Source organism: Charadrius vociferus, unplaced genomic scaffold (genome assembly GCF_000708025.1).
Source record: "Charadrius vociferus isolate BGI_N301 unplaced genomic scaffold, ASM70802v2 scaffold453, whole genome shotgun sequence".
In the NCBI taxonomy this organism is placed as follows: domain Eukaryota; kingdom Metazoa; phylum Chordata; class Aves; order Charadriiformes; family Charadriidae; genus Charadrius; species Charadrius vociferus.
Window position 1 is genome coordinate 254121 of NW_009647575.1, and position 12111 is coordinate 266231.

The window sequence follows — 12111 nt, forward strand, 5'->3', positions numbered from 1 at the left end:
TCAGGGCAGCTTCACTTATTACAGGAATTCAACAACAAGGATGAGAAAAAAAACAACAAAAAAAACATTAAAAGACTTCAAGCCCCAGAATGCAGTCTCCAGGGAGCATTACTTCTATATGTACAGAAGCACAAAGTGCAGCAAAATACCCAGCAGAACTTAGTTGCCAAGACCATGAATTACCTTCTTGGTCTTGACATCTTGACTTGATCCAGAGCATAACCATCTCCAACTGTTTTTTTGGTTTTTTTTTATGGAAACGATGTCTTAATCAGGGGGTGGACTGGTTGTCTCAGTTTTGTTTTTGAGGGCCTGCGGGACAGTGGGCTGGGAAGGATCTTTCCTCTACAAATTCCCTAATTGACATGGGAGCAACGAGTACCTACCCAACTGGCTGGTACCCCACTGAGAAGTGGAACAGGTGACTGCTAACCACACTGCTATGAAAGATGAATCATCAGGGGGGATTTGCACCATCCCCCTGACCCCCAGGCCGTCCACAAACCCTTCCTATCACCAGCATTGCTTGGAGACCACGACTGCACCAGGGAGGCTGTGCAAACCTCAGTTTGGACAAGCGGGCCCAACAAGCACCTTACGAACTTTAGGGTAACTGTTGCATGGTTTCCATGAGGAAGAAAGTACTACCCAGCAAAACATACAGCTAAAATTTTTTATTTAACCTTCAACTGATTACCACACCTGGAAACTGTACCACATGGGTTGTGTTGCCTCCTTTGGCTTGGTAAAGAAATGACGATTATTTTCAGTCTTTATCCTCTCCAGTTCAGATCCCAGACCTTTGTTAGGACCTGACTATCTCCCTTCATTCAGGGTCAAGAGATACTGAAGCACTGATTTATAAATGAACCTGACTTTAGGTTTGCTAAACCCCACTCCCCAAACTCTTCAGAGAAAATACTCTCCTAACACTTGAGTCCCTCAGACAAGCAGGTTCACTCTTCCACTAATTTGTCATCTCTAGTTCTCTCTACCCAGATTGTATTTAAACTAAAGAGGTCCAGCTAATCCGATAATCCAGATGACCAGACGCAAGTCTCCATATTCCCAGTACCACCCCAGGAATATTTGCGTGCACCATTTCTCACTTCCAGCTTGACCATATTTCACACAAAGATACTTACTTTTTCTAATAGCTGTATGCTAAAACACCGAGTTTTCACACAATTTTTGTACCTAAAGGCAGTAATTAGGCCTGACAAAGAGTATAGTTTCTCCGCCCTGGAAATAATGCTTCCATTTAGACACCCTTGCTCAGCTAGGACAACAAGCAGTTTCTTCTGCTTGGTCTGGAGGGCAAGGCAACATGCAGGCACAGCAGTTCTCCGCTGCAGCTCTGCAGGGCTGGGCTAGTCTGGGTTTTGGGATGCCAACGGAAAACGAAACAAGTGACTCTGCCCACCACTACGTTACATCAAGTGGCGGCTGAAGGGGGTGGCCTGCCTTCAAGGTACCAGTCAATCTCGCCTATAATCCAGCTATGCAAAGTCAGCAGGTTAAGGGTGCTGGCTTGCAGCGTAACGCTTAATCTCCACTTTTAAAACTGCAGAGTCCTGAACCCTCATGAGCTAGAGGAAATACAACCTAGCCCTCCCCTAGCCTCCCCCTTCCAAACCTGCTCTGCTTTGCCCCCTGGCAACCCTCAGATGGGTCTTTGCCGATGCCTTAACTCCCCTCAAACACTTCACCAAACCCTCCCAGCTTGGACTCCCATCTCAATTTCAACATCTTCCAGTGTGCCTGACAAAACCCCCATCTTCTTACTCTTCAAAGCCACCATGTGCTCATTTGGAAGCTCACTTCCAGCCCGGCAAGCCTCATGGCAGAGCAGCTTTCCTATACTGAGATTTTAATGACTACTTACAGACTGGCATGAAACAGCCGTTCACAAGACACCAAACCCCAGCATGAACAGCTCAGCAAATACCCTAAATTTGGTTCTAAGAAAAAGCAGAGCGCAGCTCCCACCCCAGCAGCTCACCCACGCCAACCCACAGACACTCAGGGGGACAGAGATCAAGACTGACCACTAACCAAGAGGATTCGGAAATGCAGACAATTGCTGTCCTGTATCCTATCTGTGTCCTCTTTCCATGCCTTAACAGCATAGATGTTCTTCAAATACATGGAAGGAAAAAGTAATTTTATTTTACTAATTCAGGGTTCACACATGCAAGTGAACACACTGACCATTTGCAGTATGTGGAAATATGGCTAGTGAATTAAAAAATTAAGCAAAAAACCTGCTACGAGTGAAAACATCACACGGGAGCAATATATGACATAACCCGCGCAGGAGGATTAATACTCTTAAAGCAGTTTTAGAAAATATTAAAAGGCAAGTTGTAACAAATTGCTAATGTCTGTTGATGAATTTAAGGAAGCATCATCATAATGTCACAACACAGTTCAGAGATGCCTTCAACTGCCATCCCAGATCATGTCTGAAAATCCCTGTATTATTTGGTATTAACACTGAATAGGGTTTTTTGTTTGCTTTTGGGAACATGAAAATGAAGAAAAACTAATCTTTATCTACTAAACAACATCACGCTCATCATTTTAAGTATGATAACACCTTGGTTATACCTGTGATGGGATAAATCGTCCTTCTCACCCTCTTTCTTGTTACATTCCCATTTAATAGTCACAAAACAGTCAGTCGTCATAAATCCTACCCTTGCCTTATGATTGTAGGCATCAGATTATGACTTCTACTTTAAAGATAAGAGGTAAAAGCTTTAAACCCTATATATTAAATTGGAATTGCTGTATCATCTATTTGATATAAGAAGGGATGCAAGAATATTTCTGGATGGTTGTCCACTACCCTTTACCCCAAAAGCAAACATGCTTTTTGTTTCCTTACAGCAACTTCAAGTAACCTGACATGCTATTAACACACGCTGCATTGAGCACGCATGCCTGCAGCATCTTACTCTTCCTCAGCAGCATTCAGAACGTTCACCTTACTTGAAGACGATGACCAGTTCTGGTCAGAAATGGTAGGAGGAGGAAGGTTTGCCTTTGGAAAGTTTTAGAAGTCAAATTTGTCAAAAGACGCAAATTACTGGGGCGGGCAAAGAGGACTTATCCCTATCTTTGTAAAAGACGTAGTTATTTACTCAAATTTCTTCCATTGTAACATCTGACTTCTTCAGCATTTGCCCCTGATGCTGCCATTTTTGAAGGAAACCACCCACAGGACAACCTATTGCCTGCCATTCTGACATGGGAGTCAGAAAAAACTCTAGCCCAACTCAGGTTTCTTCTTACTACAACTGGAACCTAAACACTGGTTTGAAAAATACTTTAAAGAGTCATTATTTCTGATAAAAATAGCTGGAAATTCACGACACAAAGATTTGCCAAAATTTATGTTGACATTGTTGAAAAAACAGTCATGGATTGTTACTTTGTATGATCAAGAAACACAAAGTGCAATTTAAAAGCCCATTCAGTAGTTAAAGAGGTAACACCTCAAAGTCACGTATTAAGGATCTTCAAGCAGATCTGGCCATATTTCTTTATTTAAAAGATTTTTGTGTTCTAAAATGAAGCAAACATTCCTTCCCTGCTGCTCATTTATAGGTCTTACCCTAGCTTCTTTTAAAAGGAAAAAAAAAAAAAAAAAAAAAAAAAACCAAACCAAAGGCAAACCAGAGGAAAGCACTCCGTCCTCTGCAGTTTTGGCAGATATATCCACTTGTGCTGAAGAAACAAGTGACACAGAGCAAACAAGGAGAATTATAGTAGAAGAATACACAACTATTGCAAAGTGCAGCTTCATCATTACTGTTTCTCCATCCCTAGGATACGGTTTCCAGACGTGTGTTCCTGTCTTGATGATAAAGGGACTACCTATGCTATTTTCAGGATTAGGATCCTGACTCAATTTCTCTCAATGCAATCAAATCTGTAACACTAAAGGGATGCCAAGAAAACCTCAGACTAAGGCCTTTAACCTTCAGAAGTCCAGTTTGCTAGGCAGTGCACAAACTGGAACACAATTTTATTGCAAGGTTTTGTTTTATTCATTGTGCTGAATTTAAATATTGAGCAATTTACCAAACCCTCTGGAGACTGAAGCTTACTGAAAGAATATAAACTGCTACTTTCATATTAAAATATTTGCTCCTACAAGAAAATTTTAACAAAGTGAAAAAAATAAGTTACTTGGTTTAAGAATGAAAAGAGCAAAGAGCATTTCATCTTGAAGTCATTGGTTCAAAAGCAAGTAGAGCATAAAAGCTAGAAACATCCATGGTCTTGTTTATTAGCCTGCTTGGCCAAAATTTGGAAAAAAAAAATAATCCCCCAAACAATTTCCTATAAAAAGAGGGCCATATTATAAAATTACTGATCTCAAGTGACAACCTGGGTAGTAACTCCAACAAAGATGCAAATTACTGAGGCGGGCACGGAGGACATCTTTGTAAGAGACCCAATTATTTACTCAAGTTTTGTAGAACACTTGCCGGACAGTGCGGAAGAGCACAGGCTGCTGTATTTTGAACCCTATTATAAACAAAGGTTTTGTGAGAATTGATACAGTTTGGAATAAATGTTACAATCATTTTGAATAAATACTAAAAACCTATTCATGTTTCCAACCTGTATGAGAATTAGTTTCTATTCAGCAACTATTGCTACATAGGACAACAAAGGCATGAAGACTGAAATTTCTAAACCATGAAAACATATTTGTGACTTATGCCGCTAAAAATATTTTCCCCTAATTCTATGGTGAAAATAAAGTAATGTTAGCGAATTGAATGAAGCTAAGTGAATAACCTCCCATCCAGTTCCTTTATAATTCCTCATAAGGCACATCACCAATATTTCCCAGTATCTGACTGTAAAATTGGCAAATAGGGATTAGAATGGTAAAATTTCACACAGCAGTTTTCTGCTCTCCCTATGTATTTTCCACAGGGATTTATTTAATACCTTGACCTCTTTGGGAAAATGCAGATATACACCAGGAGCAAGGAATTAAGATGATATGGCCGCCTGTGAATATGTATCAAAATGGGCTGCATTCACAGTATGAAGTGACACACAGATGAAAGGCAAAACAGACAGCATTTTATTTCTTCGCAAAACTGTTGTGGTATACAGAACGTCACACTATATTTGCAGAACACCGACTGAATCTACAGGTTTGAAGGAGCTGGGCACCAGCCAAGTTGTGAAGCAGAAGTAACACAGATGACATACTGCACATAAGCAATCATCATAAATGGCATGTTAAAAAAAAAAAAAAAAAACAAACAACAGTAATAAGACATCCATATAGTACAATTTGGTTTCACTTCAACTCCCATCAACTTGTTTTATTTCACTAATAGTTTTGTGCCTGGCAAAGAACACCCAAAACTTTCCAAATCCACTTCAGTGTTCAAAAGCATGGGACCAGACCATCCACAGAGGCAGCAGAGGATAGACTGTTCTGTCTTCCATGTCCAAATTCCATTCCAACACTAAAAAATCCAAACACAGTTCAAATCTCAATGAAACTACGCATTTCTACTTGTATTTTCCTTTTGCTGAGTAAGGAACTTGGGCAAACATTTGTTTCCCCCGTGAATGCTACTCAAGCAGCCTGGTTGCCACCTTGTGATGTACTGCGTATGAAAGCCCTACAGTGCAGTTTTGGGAACAGTAGTTTTTAAAGTTCACCCACTCACCAGAGTGAAAGAGCTAGATGGTAAACAGATGAATTTCCCAACTACTTTCCTCTTTCCAGCCCAGAGTGTTATTCCACCCTGATGAATACATTTAGTATTCTGGGAAAACCACGTCTGCATACTCTGTTAACACCCTGGCTTTGCAATTGCATTTAATTTATGTAGCACGCACAGTAGTATTTTTACTTTTTATGTATTCCACAACACACAGATAGAACAGGCACTTCTAGTTAATATTAATAGCTCATTAAATGAAGTATCTAATTTGCACTCAAAACCAGAAGATATTAAAAGAATATAGCAATAATCCATTTTTCCTGCAAGTCAATCCTCTAACGATGTATATTATGTTAGTTACTAGTCATTGCAAACTTGTTTTTCAAATTAATGTATGAAAAGATTCCATTTAAACTTCAATAAATAATTTACTATGCTCATCCTACTGACTCAAATTGATAAATTATTTGCATGATACATTTTCTCATTAATAAGGAGGAGAACTTTCTATTTGGAATTTATATATCTTTTCCTTCCATTCTCCCCATTTAAAAGGCCAATTTCACTTAAAGCCATGCAGGGGGAAGCAATCTTTCTTCAGATTGCTCAGGTACATGCAACGGAATACGGTTTTTGAGCATTTTTCTCCCATTTTATATGTTTAAAAGAACTGGAAGAGAAAAATGGCAACCTCATGTTTTCCTTATTCAATAATAAGGAAAAGAGGCATGATAAGAAGTAGTACTCTGCCAAAGGTGAGACAGAAGACAAAAAAAAAGGCAAGTTGGACTGAGGTACAGTAGCCAAATCTACTTTTCAACCATTCATTTCTTGTTGCAATGGTGATGCCCCTTCAAAAGCTACTAGCCACAGAAGAGCTCACCTCTTCCAGCCCAGTGCTCCACACTCCATGTTAAGAGAACATTTTGATGGAAACAGAGTATGACAAGGAGCTTTTTTTACCAGATGCTTTATTTACTTGAAATGATTTAATTGCTTTGACCTAATCCAGACCCAACCTACAAGACTAAGATCTGGAGTGCACTGAAAAGGAAAAGAAAACATCAAGGCTTTTTACTTGCCTCTTTTTAAGGCCTACATGTTTCCTAACTCTGTTCCTGCTCTGATCAGTTTTCAAAACCTTAAAGAACAATACCACTACCAATTTACGTGGTAAAAGTGTATCTGTGAGGGATATTTCTAAACCACCATAAATTGTTTGAGCACTGGGTTAACCAAGAATTTCTACAATACTTTCCTCTTTACAAGCTCTAGTAAAATTTATTAATATAGTATTTAAATAAACTCAATGAACAAACATATCCCTTTCATAGGGTACCAGTGATCAAAGATCAGAAAACAGGCCAAAAAAAATTAAGACCAGGACATATAAAAATGGAAGTGCTAAAATGGAAACATGCAACGCTGATGACTAACACACACAAGTAAAAAAACAACAATTCACATATTAATGCATTTAAAAAAAAAAAGTATTCTTTTTAATAACTTTTTGCAGAAAATGAACATCTGCATACACCTGCCTTTTTTTAATTTATTTCCTTTAACGGGCCAACAGTACAAACAAAAAAAACCAAACATCTACCCTGCAGTGCAGCACCTACAAAAAAAAAATAATCAGTGAAACTCCTCACATAATCACAGGATCATTTCATGGGACATAGCACTCATTTTACGATTCCAGTGACACTTGTTCTTGAAAAGGTGCTCCCTGTAAAGAAGATAGATACTGGACCAGGGCAATCCACTCATAGCCCCAGCAGCAAATTAGAAAGGAGCAGAAAACTTCAACAAATAACTAACCAAATTCCAGAATGATAACTTACCTTTGATTCCCTCATCAAGTAGGAAGGTTTTGGTTTTCGATGCATCATGACTTTAATTTTACCAGTACCTCACACTCACAAATGGGGTTTGAAACCCTCTCTTTACTTCTCAGAGGTAGGAAGTTGCTACCATTGCTCCATTTATAAGGGGCAAGGGGTGAGGCATGCAGGCAAGAAAGAGGCAGAGCATAATTAACCTGTACATGAAGTCTGAGGTTGAGACGGAAGCTTTTGGGCCTGGGACCCAGAGGCATGGTTCCAAACATTTTTCTGCTACATGCAAATTACCTGAAATAATTGTTACTGATGTATGCAGACCAGCAATTTTCCGGGGTGAAATATATGCTTTTATCAGTACAAATTAAGTCTCAATGGGAACGTTTTGTGCACTATATATACAGTGAAAACAAAAATAACATTCACCTGAACTCACAAGATTTCATTGTGTAACATAATGAATGGTGACTCCGCCATACTGTGCAACTACAACACACTGTATATAAAAACACCCAATACAGAGCAGAGCAGCAAAGAGTTTCAAGGAGACTCAAGCTGGCTCTATAATAAGCTTTCTTTTGAATTAAGGAATACAAAACCAGCTCCTCTCTTCACCGAATGCAAGTGATTCATGGGTGCATTTCACAATACATGATGTTCTGTGTGCTACTGTACTCTAATTATGCCCTGTTTTAAATTAAAATAAAAAACTGTTTAAATCATTCCACAACAGTCCATTACATAATATGACAGGATTGTCTCATTAAAAGCAAAACTTTCAAGGACAAAGTTACAGGCTGAGCAGCAGCATCAACTTAAATGCAAGAAAAATACCACTGTGCACCTCACCTCGTATTGCACTGCTACTGAAAAAAGTTTAACTATTTACTATACATTCCTCAGCATCATCTTTTGCTAATTAGCTGGCAAAATGTAAGCATCTGCCTGACAGAAAACGGCTCTACTGAGAAAAGTAGCATTTTACAGAAACAGGTGCACTGCAAGGAAGAAAACTAATTTGAAAACAGAAATTCAGATTCAGGCTGTACATAACTTATGCAGACTATTTCTTCCACAGTTTACAAACAGCCAAAAGTCAGATTATTTTTTTTGTCTATTTTTGAGATCTCATCAAATGTGACACGTAGTTTCAGGTGCTGCAAAATAAAATTATATAAGCCAATGAAACCACACTGCACTAGGACTTTTCAGCCAAACAAACCTGCTCAGGCTCAGCCCCGAAATGTAGCATATTTGATGGTTAGACAGGGTTGGGAGAAGTAAAACAAATATACTTCACAAGCACAATTAAAAAAACAAAACCAAACAAACAAAACCAGAAGATACGAAAAGAAAAGAGTCATGCTTCAAGACCGCAGTAGAATTACTTAGCAAACCAAGTAGGTTTTCCTCTTGAGAATTAAAACTTTTTCCTCATCATATCATGGCGCATATATATATACACATATATATAGCAGTCTGTCTACAGGGAAAAAAAAAAAGCTTATAATACCACTTATCATATATGAGGATATGAAACAAAAGCTTAAGGTATACTGCAGTAACCAGGAAAGATCTATTACATTTCTACAAGTGCTGACACAAGTAACTACCACCATCTCCACACCGAAAGGTCTCTTTAACATCTGAACATATGCACCATCTCTGTTAATTAACACCCTTGAATTTTGCATATTCTGATTTAAACAGATGAAAAGTATTAAGACACTTAAGCAGCCTTAGAAACTCAATTTCCTGGGAAGCAAGAGTTGGAACCAAACTTACAAGGAAGGGCTCTTAGCTGACATACATTCAAGACAGCCAGTTTTTGCAGACTCCCACATGAGGCCTATTATAAAGCTCTACCACCAAGTCTTTGCAATTAAGCATCCTGGCATTTGTTAAAGAGCCTGTCATTCAAGATAAACCAAGCAGGTAGCAAATTAGCATTAGCATCTTATTTACTAGGAGCTCCTAAAGGAATGATACTAAAAGAGTTGCTACATAAAAGGGAATCACTGTATGTTTGATTCTTTACTAAGATAACGGCACAGCAGTGCAAAAAATGCAGGAAAAAAATATCTGTATTTAGTTTACATATCCAGTTCAGACAGGGACATCATTTACTCAAAAACAGGAAGTTACCTTCCTCCACAATAGAAGAGACTTCTATTGGATATGTGTCATATGCCCTCTGAAACCAACAGCAATAATTTTCAATGTTACGGGAAGAATTAATATTAAGTGCTAGACCAATTGTATATGCAAAAATCTTTATTACTATAATGATAAGATGTCTAGAAAGTCCACACCATAAATATTATACTTTTTCATGGGTAAAACAGGACACAGGCTGCAAGTATTAGAGTCTCAAATTCTAGTACTGCCACCATAAAATGCATCCCTGATTATTCAAACTATGAGACACCCAAAAGAAATCATACAGTTTTATGATCACAAGAGCTAAGAGTGAAGCCATCAGCTCAATCTTATCTCTGACTATACTTCAAATAAAATCAGCAAGCACTGACAAAATTTAGACTTTGTGACTCTACCAGTATTTTTGCTTTCTATCTAAATGATCATTAGAAATAGTCTAATGAGTGATGTAAACACTAACATTGCGAAAATTGCTCACTGCTTCCTTTAAGTACTTTCTAACATGGTTTCAAAGTTTCATTTCATCAGCTACCTGCTTTGTGTCAAGACATTACAGACTGCACTTACTATTCCAAGACAACTCATGATAACTGTTTTCACAGGCATTAGAATGACGATTGTTCTTTAGATCCAGCATCGACCTTCTCAGTATGAAAATTTCCTTTTAACTTCTCTACGTGCATGAAACTAACATTAAAAATAGACATCAACTTCAACACAGGTCTTGTTGATATTTTATGACTTCCAATTTTGTGAAAGCTGCATGATGCCTATTTTTACTTAAGGTAAAAACAAAAACCCGACAACCTGGCAATCCATTTATGATTAATTCTGGTGTAAATACTTATTTACTACGGGCTGAATGTTGAAAGGCCATTAAAAAGCCACTAAAACAAGTTCTCACTTGCAACAGGCTTTAGAAAAAACCCAAACACCTCAGCAAGTAAGTTTTTGTGTTCACAATCTTGTGAATGCCAATCCTTGCAAGGATTACTATTCTACTAAATACTGAGTCGTTGCCCAGTCATGGTCTACATGCACTTCACATCATAAAGCAACTTTCAGAATGAAACTATCTCACAGTGGGCAAAAAAAGTCTGGCCCAGGCAACTATTCCACACAGCAACGTTAAAGGGCCAAAGAAATCCCTGCTTCTCACCAGGACCACCCTACGGTGCCACTGCAGACAGCCACTCGTGAAAGGCTGAGGGGAAAAAATTATCCCACAAGAAAAAAAGCCACCACCCTCTGCAAAAAGATTTTCTCAGAATCCACCACTGCAGACTCTGCAGTACCCACTGTCTTGGACATTAGGATTTCTGCCTGCTTAGTGCTTAAACCCAAATCCCAAGCATGAAGATTTGTCCCTAGGTAAGGAACAGAAAATCTTCCTAACAGCAAGTCCATTAAAGTTTTGGAAGTCTAGGAGCCCCTTTCACTTAGATACGTGAGGGGTGAAAACACTGAAGTTGCTCAACCACCCTTATTTCTTCTTTCCTGTAGCCATCCTAGATCACACTGAAGTCAAGTGTTGCTTTCCAGATCTCTCAGGGTTCCTTCAACGATGGCAGGTTTGGAGTTAGCACACTGCTGTTTGTGGACAAATATTTGAACCCTCTGTAGCTCCCTTCCTCTCCCCACCCCTAGCCCACTTTCTCCAGCACCTACAGCAGGGTAGGCAAACCTCTCCAGAACATGAGACAGTTTTTGACAAAGCGTCATCTCAAGAACAGAGACTCTACAGAACATGATTAAATCTAGACCATGAAGCTATTAAAATAACACAGTAATTACGTGAATGTAGTATTACTGCATATCTAATTTTACTGACAATTAAATTTTCATTTGATCAAAACAGAAGTGCATGCACTTGAATTTGTATCTCAACATAATTCATTTTACTATAATGGGGCAATTGTGGAGGTTTTTAAATATAAAGAAGCTTCTAATAGCAAATCACAGCTCATTTTTAATAATTTAAGCCCAGATTAACATTCCTTGATACACAGTACCAGCAAAACTTCTAAAAACAACCAAAGAAGTAGTATTTTTCCCTAAAATCCCTACACACTGACAAAGAACTAGCACTGACACAGATTCAAGTGTGAAGTATTTTAATCAGGCTTACCTCCGATTCATCTGTTGATTCCTCATTAGACCTGGTTTCCTGAAAATGACACAAAGAACAGAGCAGAAATTAGTACATATATGATTGAGCAGTATTTCCCTTTTTAAAATACTTTTTAAACCTTTTTTAAGAAACAGAAGACAAAGCAGAAGCAACTCAAAGTTCAGAGTTACCATCCTATCCGTTCATGCCCAATTTGGGCTTGCATCTGCTATCTAGTGCCACATTGACACTCAGTGGCACCAGTTGACTGCGATACTATTGTCAGTTACCC

At 38.5% G+C, this 12111-nt stretch overlaps 1 protein-coding gene across 1 annotated transcript in view; it reads right to left on the minus strand.

Annotated features, from left to right (window-relative positions):
• Positions 1-11862, minus strand: part of VPS41 (vacuolar protein sorting 41 homolog (S. cerevisiae)) — a 105393-nt gene extending 93531 nt beyond the window's left edge. The window contains exon 1 of the mRNA XM_009880918.1: positions 11838-11862. The gene's annotated coding sequence lies outside the window, so the exon portion shown is untranslated. The remainder of the gene's footprint in view (positions 1-11837) is intronic.
• Positions 11863-12111: the final 249 nt, after the last annotated feature.